Source organism: Meriones unguiculatus, chromosome X (genome assembly GCF_030254825.1).
Source record: "Meriones unguiculatus strain TT.TT164.6M chromosome X, Bangor_MerUng_6.1, whole genome shotgun sequence".
Taxonomy (NCBI): domain Eukaryota; kingdom Metazoa; phylum Chordata; class Mammalia; order Rodentia; family Muridae; genus Meriones; species Meriones unguiculatus.
Window position 1 is genome coordinate 137,273,331 of NC_083369.1, and position 12,799 is coordinate 137,286,129.

Consider the following 12,799-nt stretch of genomic DNA (forward strand, 5'->3'; position numbering starts at 1 on the left):
TTCTACTATAAGGTCAAATAAAACAAAATTATCTAACTTCCTGGAAACTCAAAAATAAGTTTTTAAAGGCCCAGGTTGGCCTCAACCCTATAAAAAGAAAAAAGCAGCAGGCCACTAAGGAATTCTCAAAGTAAGAAAAATAGTCTTCTCCAGAGAAGAGCACATCAATGAGTTATTCAACACCAATGGTCAGCCCTGAAATATATATACATATATATTTATATATATATATGCATATGTATATATATACATATATATACAATTATACAGGCTAAGCAAGATGTAATTATGTATTTAGAAATGTACATGCATTAACAACAGGTAATATTTTTTTTAAAAAAAAGAGGTCATGAATTTAAGAGAGCAAGGAGGGAAACAGAGTTTTTGAACGAGGAAAGGAAAGAATGAAATGATGCATTTATCTCAAAAACAAAAAAATCATTTTGAAAAGATGGATCAAGAAAAAGACATATAATTCATTTAATAAAATAAATAAAAACATGTAATTTGAGTTGTTTTGAGATGAATCTTGAATAAGATAAAGAGTTTATAAGGGAGAGGGAGGACATAAAAGGTGGCTGACAGCATGAGTAACCAAGTCAAACGAGATTGGCATTATATTAACTGCCCAGAAGAGCATCAATGGAAGGCCAAAGTAAGGTTTCTACCCAAATACAACTGACTAAACCAATAAGTTTATAGGTTTCACTTGGAGAAGCATGTATGGAGGGGTTACTTATAGGAGTGTGAAGGACCTGAAAGCAGCTGCATTAACGCACAACCCCACCCCATCTTTATGAGAGACCAAAGAATTAAAAATTAGTTTTTTGAGGTATTGGTTCAAAGTTTAAAGCACAAGCCTGAACAAAGGTCAGACAGGTGGAGACATGTCCAGCCACCTGGGGGATGAACCAGCCTTACTGCATTCTTTTCCTGCCCACTAGAGATACAGTTGCTAGGAAACAGGCCCAGATCACCTCCTCCCCTAGGACAGCCAAACAAGGGAAGCCAGACCATTAATGGTTTGGGGACCTTCCTATAGCCAATCAATTCAAAATGCAGCATCCCCTTTTGTATTTCGACCAATAGACCCTTGCCAGGCAGGAATCCCCCTGCTTTGGGTGCAATGGGAGGGACCGGACTTTTTAAATCAACCACCTAATGTGAACACAAGGCTCTCTGCTCTCAACCGCTCTGATGGTGAGGGTAGGTATGTGAACCCGAACTATAGCTTGTAATAAAAAGATCCTCATGTGTTTTGCAACTGACTCAACTCCTGGTGGTCTTTTGGGGTCTCATGAATCTGTTACAATGACCTCATGGAATCTGCATCATAGTGTCTCCCTTTCAGTTAGCCTTCCACTTGCTATATACTCTAGCTAGCATCTACCAAGATCATTTGCAGCTGGGGGCAGGGGGCCAGGATGGAGTAATAGCTAAAATCCTTGGTAGGGGTTCTGTGGACACCTCTTCTACTAGGAAATGTCAATAGATCCATCACTGTTACCATGGATCAAGCTATTACTGTATTTTGTCTATTTATTTTGTTGCCATGATTAGCATAAAAAGATTATCTCTATTTCAAGATGTCATTGATTATGTTTTGCTCAGAAGAAAACGCCATATTACAAGAGATCAGAGAACATATGCCTATGGCCAAAGCTCCAGGATGAGGAAGAAATGGTGAAGAATAGGCAGGGAGTTGATCATTCAGGGAATCACACCTTATACCAAAAATTCCCTTTTCATCCTGGCTGCAATAACACAACCACTATAGGATTTCAAACTGGGAGAAATGTTTCAATAGCAGTGAGTATTAAGAACCAGTGGCTCCTGAAAAGATCTTTAGTTAGTAAATAGTCTTATTTTCCCCTCTGAATAAAAGTGAAACGTCTCCGTCTTATTTACCAAGCTATGTAAGAAGATATTAAATTCAAAAATGAGCTGCATCTGTTGTTTTCCAGGAAATCCCCTTGTAGTTTTAGTTAAGCTTGTCATCAATGTAAATGGTTTCAAATTCAATGAAACCATTGCTGCCTTGTTTGGGTCGATCCTGTCCCATCTCATCTCTTCCTTCATTAAGCATGGAGTGGTCTGAGGTCAGGAACTGCGTTTGTAGAGTTCTTCAGAAATGACAAGATAGGTTTCTTATTAGAATGAGATAATATTTCTCCCAGGGTCTTCACATTATGTTACTTAATCAACCGTTACCTGACTCTTCTCTTTGGCATTTCATTTATTTGTTAAGGATACATTATGATTTCCCAAGAAATGTTCAGGAGAGAAGACTTCTTCCATCAATTCTAAGTGTGGCACAACCAGCTCATTAGGCATCTCTGCTACTTCAACATCTTCAAAATTAATTAAGCTTCTCTCAATACATTATCCACATTCACAAAAGCAGCCTCTCTAAAATCAGCATTAACCCATCTGTAGAATCTCTGTGGCACTGAGGTTGCAATTTTAGGAAAGTTGTTCACCTGTCTTTCTGTTCCATTGGTCTCCATTCATTCTTATTATCTATTGACTGGCTGGATTCTAACAATACTAGCATATTTCCTTTTGAAGCTAGATCCAGGCATGGTTGCCATTACATGGTGTGCATATACTCAAACTGGAGAATTTATATTTTTGTGAAAACCAGAACTACTTAATTCTCTTTCCAACTTAGCTATACTGGTTACTGAAAAGTGTTCAGATTTGACTTACGATTGACAAGTTCCTGAGTTATCTCTATTTGCAATATACAAAAATACATTGCATTACATAACCACATAAGTTCTTCACATACATCCATGAGCCACATTCTTTGATCCATTTCCATCTATTCTGTATTATTCTCCACACACATAACCTCAGTTTGTCTTCTTAACACTGAGTCTTTATCTCACTGTTTTTAATCCAGTGTTGAAGCCAACCCCAGATCCGAAGAGATGTTCCAAGCCTCTGGACACAGACTACAGGTTTACAGGCTTAGTGTAATCAACCCTAACTCATGTCTATGTAGAAAGAAACTGAGTCAGTTGCTTAGGCAGAATCCAATAAATTAACACATTCCCCACACAGAGTGGATAGAAATAATGTCCTCTCATTTCACACCCACAAAAGAGATAATTTATGGAAAGAAGTTTGAAGTGCCAGCTGGTCTAATGACCTCCTTCAAAGTGTCCTCTACAGTGTGGTTGAACTATTCAGTCATTACTTACATGGAATAGAATGAGACAACCAAGCCCATACTTACGGCTTTCTACACACAAGGTCTCAGCCCACTCCCAGACTTCATGTAAGAGGTTTTATTTTGAGTAGTGAGGATTGGAATTAAAACCTTAAGACTTGGACTTTTTTTTTTTAACTTAACTCCACTTTAGCACTTTCTGCTTCATTTGCCCCAATAGAACTTGAGAGAAGTAAGAAAATGATACTTCTCTAGAAGAACCTAAGACTGCCTGTCGTGAGTAAAATTCCAATTGGTTATTCTGTCCAGATGTCTAAACCATAGTAAATTCCATGATGTAGCTTCTATTTTTATCACACAGTATATACAATATGAAGGATACAATTGCTAAAAAAGATTCTTGTTCTAACACTAAGGCATTTTTTTTTGCACACATTGATAAGATTGTTTTATTTTATTTTATTTTTTTCAATGCAGTTTATTCAGGAACCTTGAACAATCATCTGACCCTGGGGAAAGCCAGCCCACAGCTTAAATAGCCTCTGGGTAGCCAACCCCAGCATGCCACGTGGGCAATGCAGATAGGTCCACATACATGGAAGCAAGCCAGATCCTCAGCCTTAGCCAAATGTGGAGTTGTTTGTGACAGAGAGCACTCACCATCGGGAAGGTGGAAGGCGGTAACCAGCTCCATCTTTAAGGCGCGGCATTACACAGCTCTCTACAGTTCCCCCTTTTTGTTTTAGACGCATCAGGCAAGAGTAGAGGTCTGATCTCTGATATTAGAACACTAAGGCATTTTTAATTAAATTATGTAGAACAGGTTATATTTAGGAATGTATATGTATTGCATATACATGCAACAATAATTAATGAACAAAGAGGTCATGGATTTGAAAAAGAGTAAGGAGAGGTAGATGGGAGAGATTGGATGGGAAAAAAGAAAGGGAGAAAGAACTTAATTTCATCTGGTTGAGTGAGCTGAGCCACAAAAAGTTCTAAGAAAAACAACTTGGGAAACTTTAATAGCTGGGTATCATAGTTACTTTCTAGCTGCTGTGATATAATACCCTGACAAAAGCAGCTTAAAGGAGAAGGGGTTTGTGTTATGGATTTAGGGAGATACAGCCCTTCACTAGTGGGAAAATGGACAACAAGTGCAGAATGTATGATAGTAGCAGAAGGCTGGCCATGCACATGGCATCTCTACTAAGAAATCAGAGAATCAACAGAAAATGAGGCTAGACTATAACATCTCAAGGCCCATCTCGAAAGGATCACTGCCTCCAGCAGGGCTCCATATTCTAATGGCTTAATAACTATCCCAAATAGCATCACCAGATAGGGACCAGTGGTCCAAACACCTGAGCCCATAAGGGTCATTTTATAATCAAACCACAACACTGGGGCACATTATTTTCAGTATGCATTACAAGATTGGAATTTTAGAGGATTTAAATCTGTAAGTTATTTACATGAGTTGAAATGATGACTGTATTCCTACTTGGGCAACCAAGGATTCTTGTGATACGACTATCATTGTCATTTTCTCACACCAGCAGCCCAGAACTCTTCCGCCCACACTTAATGCATTCCAGGGCTTCTGTGACTCCTTTCCATCACCTGTTATCTCAAGGCATCACAGTTTGTGGAATGGGCTGTTTTTTGTTTGTTTATTTGTTTGTTTGTTTTGCTGTTATTCTTCTTGTTGTTTTTAAGCAGCTTTAGTTAAGAGAGTTCATGAGTAAAGTCCTCGCCACAGAAGCATGAGGACTTGCATTTGGATCCCCAGGCTTTACTTGGATCCCAAAAACATACATAGATCTGGATAAAGATACAGTAGCCCATGTGTAAGCCCCAGCACTCCTATGGCAAGAATGGGAGACAGAGAAAGGAGCATGTCCAGAAATATGCAAGGTCAGCAATAATAAGTGACCCTGTTTCAAACAAGATGGAAGGTAAAGACCAGCACCCAAGGTTGCCCTGTTACTTCTACACTCATGAACACAGAGAGAGAAAAAAAGGGAGAGGGAGAAGGGGAGTACGTAGCACTGAACAAAAGAGACTGTCTTCCAGAAGAGTACTTGTAAAATGTCAAAATGTGAAGAGGAAGATTAACACATAGGACACGGAAAAATATTCTTGTAATTTTTAAAAGGCAACTTTAAATTTCAGAGGTGGGACCTGGGAATTCAAAGTGTTCATAAAATTACCAAACTGATTTCCACCTAGCATACATTTATTCTTCTGTTTCTTCTTTCCATTTCCTTCTTTTAATCCTTGGACTACAGATAACAAAGAAGTCATTGAAAGCCCCATATCTTGACCTCATAACAAAGGGCGTTTTCCAGGTCCAGTTAAGCCTTGTTCTCTTACCCAGTTTGAACCTCTAAAAGCAATAAAAAAGCAGGGTTGTTCAATTTTAATTGTTTGCTTAGTTTTTCTGGTCAGATGATCTTGTTATGCATCCCAGGTTAGCCTTGAATTTGCAGTCCTCTTGCCTTGGCCTCCTGAGTGCTGGGATTAAAGGCCTGGACCACCGCAGAGTCTAACCATACTCTCTACAACACTAGGTAGGCCAGCCTCCCTTGAGATTCTCACATCTATCTTGTTTCCATCTTCTCTTATTCTCACGTTTCTATCTTTTTCCAGTCATTCACTACTTATGCCAACCCTATTTTTGTTAACATATTTCTATAACATCCTTTGAGGCCAAAGTCAAGTCATCTTGTTTGGAAGTTAAAGTGTTTTGAATGAGAAATGTCACCCATAGGCCCAAATATTTGAACACTTGGTCCCCAGCTGGTGGTGCTGTTTGGGGAAGTTGTTGAATCTTTAGGATCTGGAACCTTGCAAGAGGAAATACATCAGTAGAGGCAGGCTTTGAAGGTTTATAGCCCAACCCCACTTCCATTTCTACCCCCCCCCAACACACACACACACACACACACTGCACTGTTTCTTGCTCATGGATGAAAGATATGATCAGCCAGCTTCCTGCTCTGGCCACATGCTGCCATGCCTCCCCCAAAGATTAAAAACTATTCTTCTAGAACCACAAGCAAAAATAAACTTACTTCCTTACATTGTCTTTTGTGTTGGCTTAAATAATAAAGGGTCCTGTATTTGAATACTTTGTTCCCAGTTGGTGGACTGTTTAAGAAATACTAGGAAGCTGAGCTCCAGGGATGCACACTTGTAATCCCAGGACTGGGGAAGAGAGAAGCAGGTGGATCTCTGTGAGTTTGAGGCCAGCCTGGTCTACATAGCAAGTTCAAGGACAGCCAAGGCTATACAGAGAAACCCTGTCTCAAAAAAGCAAACAAAAAAAAGGAAGAAAGGAAGGAAGGAAGGAAGGAAGGAAGGAAGGAAGGAAGGAAGGAAGGAAGAAAGAAAGAAAGACATATTAGGAAGTATGGCCTTGTTGGAGAGGGTGTGTCACTGACAGTGGGCTTTGAGGTTTCAAAAGCCCATGCTGCTTAAGTGCTCAAGTTAACATTCTCTCTCTCTCTCTCTCTCTCTCTCTCTCTCTCTGTGTGTGTGTGTGTGTGTGTGTGTGTGTGTGTGAGTGTGTGTGTGTGTGTGTGCGCCTTTCTTTTCCTTTCTCTCTCTGGCCCTACCCCTGCATGGCAGCTGAGATCTGCTCCAAATAAGCCTGCATTTATATACCTTAACTTGTCTGCCACTAGCTTGTATCCTCACTTCAAGCATGGTTATTACTTCGGTGTGCACTCATCAAGTTTGATTTTGAAACAGGGTTTCAAGTGTCCCAATATGGCTAAGGGTGATCTGTAACTCTAGGTCCTCCTGCCTCTATCTCCCAAGTGTTCGGATTACAGACATACCATAACATCCAGTTTATGTAGTGCAGGGAATCAACCCAGGCTATTGATCCATCTTATTTTTGACATCATTGCATACTGAAGTAATTAGGCATGGCTATCATTAACTTGTTTCTTAAATTTTAATGACAAAAAGAAACATGGCTATAGAAAGTGTTAGTCAAATAAAAACTGCCCATATTCCTGAATCAGGTCCCTCCCTTCCTCCAATGACTCAGCACCAATGCCTCATCATCACTAAAGGCCAATGTAACACTTCGTCACTAAAGGCCAACGCAAGCAATTTCCACCAGCACCACTGTCACATATTTTCCCTATGCACATCCATCATACCCCCTTGTAAAGCCCATGCCATCATGGCCCGTTCTCTCTCTCTCTCTCTCTCTCTCTCTCTCTCTCTCTCTCTCTCTCTCTCTCTCTCTCTCTGTGTGTGTGTGTGTGTGTGTGTGTGTGTGTGTGTGTGTGTCTCCCTTTTTTCTCTCTCCCTTTCTCCCCACTCAGAGGCAGCCTTTTGTATTTTCCCCTCCCCAATAAATCTCTTATCTGAGATGTGTTGGAAGGTGTAACTTTGTAACAATCCTTGGTCCTAATCACCAAGGTACTCTTTCTCTGCAAAACATTTTCAAAAAGTACCACCATACTCCTTTTCTGTAGAATAGGGTTGAGTAGTGATGTGCCTGCCTTTTGCTTAAAACTGTACATCAAATGAAAATGTTGCTCTTCCTCATGATATGTTATCTTTCAAGACCCTTGAGACTAGCTTGGAAGGGTGGTGTTTGCCTTTAATCCCAGCACAGAGAGGGAAAGACAGGTGGATCTCTGTGAATTCGAGGAAAGCTTGGTCTACAGTGAGTTCTAGGGCAGCCAGAACTCCACACGCCTCAGGGAAGATAGGGAGATTATCCGTGCAAAGTGAACTGAGTCAAGAACTTCCAGTGACTGACCTGGTGATTTATTCTTCCTACACATTTATGCTTAGTAAAACTTTGGGGGGAGGGGTTGCCTTGTGAGAATTATCACGACAAAATCTTAAGCATAACTACATAGAAACTCCCTTGCAAGGTAGCAAAGCACCTGTGACCTTTACAATAAGAATGAGTTCTATTGGCTGACAAACAGCTCTGGTCTAGGGCCCAAGGAGGAAGGAGTTGTAATGAGCATAAGGACGGATTCTATTGGTGGATGATGCAAAGTACATGTGGCCCCTTTCATGGAGATGAGTTCTATTCACTGAGAAATAAAGCCCAGGATTAGGGCTTAAACAATGCTCAGGACTTTGGGAGAGATTCAGGTGTAGGCTGACTCCTAATAGAACAGCAAAGGATCAACAGGTTGTTTGGTCCAGGTGACCGGGCATCATTCATTTCTTCCTTTGAAGAAAGTAAGCCCTCATGGTTGACAATCCTGGTTTCTCCAATGCTAAAGATGTGCTTTCTACACATAGAGAGACCCTGTCTCAAAAAAAAAAAAATCCTTGAGATCTTATTTCTATTAAGCAGAAGGGAAATAATGTTTCACCAATATGAATACAAATCCAGGGCAAGCATTCACTTGTAAAATCCAAGTTCATCCCACGAGGCAGTGATGAGCCACAAAGCAGCCACCGCTTCCATGTCAAGCAGAGTCACTACAGTGTTCTAGATTAGATGAGAAGAGCAGGCTAGTTAAGAGAGCTATCTCAGAAGACCCCATGAGTAGGGAGGCAGTGGGAAGTCAGTGCCATTAGAGAAGATTACCCATGTTTTAGTCTGAGAAAAACAAGCTGAAGGCAGCCTGTTCTAAGTCACATTGCATTGATTTCTAGTTTCACTACAAGCTTCATAAGAAAACAAAATATGAATTTTACATGGTTGATATTTAACTTTCCAATAAGACATTTAGCTTGGTTTAATTATAATCTGATTTTTTTTTTTTTAAATAGCAATGTTTCACTTGGAAAAAAAAGTCAGAATTACATATAAATTCTCTCCTGCCATTTAATCCATCTCATGAGATTGAACCCTGTTCAAATGTAAGATTATCATATTTAGACTTTTAAATTTTTTATTTATTTTATGTGTATGGCTGTTTTGCCTGCATGTATGTCTATGCACTATGTGTGTTGGATTCCCTGGGATTTGAGTTACAGATAATTGTAAGCTGTCATGTGGGTGGTGGTAACTGAACTCAGGTCCCATATAAGAACTATAAATGCTCTTAACGCTAATAATCCATCTCTCCAGCCCTCGTAGGAGACATCTCAAGTGCATTCCAGTGGTTTATTGCTAAAGACTGTATGTGACACAGTCTTAGCTCAAAGCGTTACCTAAAGCAACTGAGGAAGGCACAGCTTTTCTTTTGAATTATGAAAAGCCATTAAGAGAAATATTGAAGCCTGAAGTTTGAAGTCATTTTTATACACATGATAGTAAAGGAACGATATTTGTTTTCTGCTTTAACAAACACTGACCCATCATTGTGAAGTTTCAGTTTAGGTCTGAGTCTTTTTTTTTTTTTTTTCAGATAATTAATAGTGTACCTTAATTTTTATTTTTTTAATTTATTTTTATTTATTACAAGGTGCCATGGGATACATCTGTGCAGGCGTTCTAGGTTATAGCCATGCATGGTCCTTGGTTGGAGTATCAGTCTCAAAAAAGATCCCTGGGTACAGATTTTTGGGTTCTGTTGCTGTCATTGTGGAGCTCCTGTCCCCTCCAGGTCTCTCTATCTCCCCCTTCTTTCATAAGATTCCCTGCACTCTGCCCAAAGTTTGGCTATGAGTCTCAGCATCTCCTTCAATACTCTGCTGGATAGTCTTTCAGAGTCCCTCTGTGGTAAGCTCCTGTCCTGTTCCCTGTTTTCTCCCTCTTCTAAAATGTCTATCCCATTTGCCTTTCTGAGTGAGGATTGATCCTCTTACCCACGGTCCTTCTTCTTGCTTAGCTTCTTTAGGAGTACAGATTTCAGTATGTTTATCTAATATTATATTGCTAATATCCACTTCTAAGTGAGTGTATGCCATGTGTGTCTTTCTGCTTCTGGGATACCTCACTCAGGATGATCTTTTCTAGTTCCCACCATTTGCCTGCAAATTTCATGATTTCCTTGTTTTTAATAGCTGAGTAGTGTTCCATTGTGTAAATGTACCACAATTTCTATATCCATTAGTGCTACCTCAAGATACAGCTATACCATAACTCCTAGGCATATACCCAAAATATGCAATATATGCAAAATATATCCAATATATGCAAAATATCCAAGTATACAACAAGGACATTTGCTCAACCATGTTCGTAATAGCTTTATTCATAATAGCCAGAATCTGGAAACAACCCAGTTGTCCCTGATCTGATGACTGATTCTATCTTAAGTGAATAGAAAAAATGGTTTCCAGATAGGGTAGCCAGGTGAATTTGAATTTCAGACTCACGAAATTTTTTTGTACAGATAGTTTCCAAACATTGCTCAGCATATACTCACTCTAAAAGCACACACCTCTCTCTCTTTCCCTCTCCCTCTCTTTCTCTCCCTCTGTGTGTGTGTGTGTGAAGTTCAAATTTAACTATATTTTATCTAGAAATCTTGTTGTTGAGGAAGTTTGAAAGAATTGTAAAAAGGTCAAATGTTCTTAAAATATCTCCATGAAAGGTCTTTTCTTAATTTTTTTTTTCAAATAAGCATACCAAGTAATGAGATTTTTCTGGTGTTTCCATACATAATTTGTTCTTTGTCCTGGCTCAACCCTTTTCCCCACCCTTGTTGAAGCCCCCAACTATTCCCTCTTCTCCTTTCTTGTGTTTTTCCTTCATTTGGACACACACACACACACACACACATATATAATAATTAAAACATATGATTCACTCAGAGTATATATGTGACAATTGATTTTCGGAGCCAGAGTTATGTTCAACATAAGATTTCCAGATACATCTATTTTTCCACAAATGTCATGAATTCTTTTCTTTTTTTACCCATTTATCTGCTGATTACTCTTCAGGCAAAATCCTATTGCTCATACATGTTTATTTCTTCACTGTTCCCAATAGCTAAGGAAGAAATCCTCAGAAGATCTTAATGTGTAGTCTTTTTTATTGATATTTCCATCTTCCTTAAAGCAAGTATTGATTTCTTCCTGATATGAAGAAAGAAAAACTTTCCTGGTAAAAGTCATAATCCCATGGGGATGCAGAGATGATTCAGTGGTTAAGAGTATTTCCCTTCTTGCAGAGGACCTAGATTTGGTTCCCAGCACAGGAGTTTCTGTAACTCTAGTTTCAGGGAACCTGCTGTCCTCTTCTGGCCTGTGAGGGTGCTGCAGTCATGTGACATGTATACATACATTCAGGAAAAACACTCATGTACATAAGATTAGATAAAATAATTATTTTTATTGTATAATGCCATATGCAACCTGTGCTGGCTAGTTTTCTGTCACCTTGTCACAAGCTAGAGTCATCAGAGAGGAGGTAACCTCAATTAAGAAAATGTCTCCATAAGATCTGAATGTATGCAAACCTGTAAGGCATTTTATTAATTAGCAACTTATGGGGGAGCGCCCAGCACATTGTGGGTGGTGCTATTCCTGGGCTGATGATTCTGGGTGCTATAAGAAAGAGGACTGAGCAAGTCATGAGGAGCAAGCCAGTAAGCATCATCCCTCCACGGCCTCTGCATCAACTCCAGCCTCCAAATTCCTGCTTAGTTTGAGTTCCCATCTTGGCTTCCCTCCATGATGGACTGTGTGTGATTCAGGATATGCAAGCCAAACAAACCCTTTCCTCCCCAAGTTGCTTTCGGTCATGGTGTTGCATCACAGCAGTAGTGACCCTAACTAAACACCAAGTCTTATAAAAAAGACACATTCTATGTCTTCTTGCATGGGATTAGCTCTCCAAAAAAAAAATTATGCAGTGAAAGATCAAACCTGAAAAGCATATGTACACCATGTCATAAGGGTCATTATTGGGGAGGGGAGCACTGTTTGGGTGGTTGGGCAGTACACTACAGTAAGGACTCTTTCGCACCATCTTGAATTTTCTGTCATGTGCATATGTTATCAATTCAAAGACAAGAATATTCAAACAAACAAGCAAAGAAGCAAAACAAAACTATTTCTTTCCAAGCAAAGCATAATCAATCTTCTGCTAAGAGCTGCCTAGAATTTGGCTGAAGTTGCTTTATTGACTATTGACTTTCATGATTCTGCCTGACTTTTTAAAAGAGGTCTGAGAACCTGGAGAGGAACTACTTTACAACTGTGCATTGATTCTGCCCTGCTGAAATGCAGCCAATATTTTTAAAGTGGAAAAAGGTTGTCTTTCTATGAAGTTCTAGCTTTTATCTATAAGAGAGTGTTCACGTTTTATGTGCTCTTACACACTTTATATACTTTAACTCTTTTCATTTTCGACATATTCCTTCTCAAACACAGAGAGAGAGGGAGGAAGAGAGAGGAGAAGAGAAAGGAGAGAGAGAGAGAGAGAGAGAGAGAGAGAGAGTGCTCCCAGCAAGAGATAGGAAAAAGGCTCTTTGTGACTCACAGGTAACTCATGTCTGCATTGATCTACATCTCCCCACCCACATTTCCAGCACAGCCTTCCATTACAAAATCAATTCTCAAGCTACCAGGAAAGAGGTAATTCAAATGGCCAAGTTCATAATCAAATCTAAGGTTCAGTCCAGGCAAAGCCAATGAAACATGTATACACATTGTTAATGACATTTTTGGCTAATTAAGAATGCAGTGTTGTGCAGTAACCTCAGGAACACTGGGAGTTGATTCAACCTGTTAGCT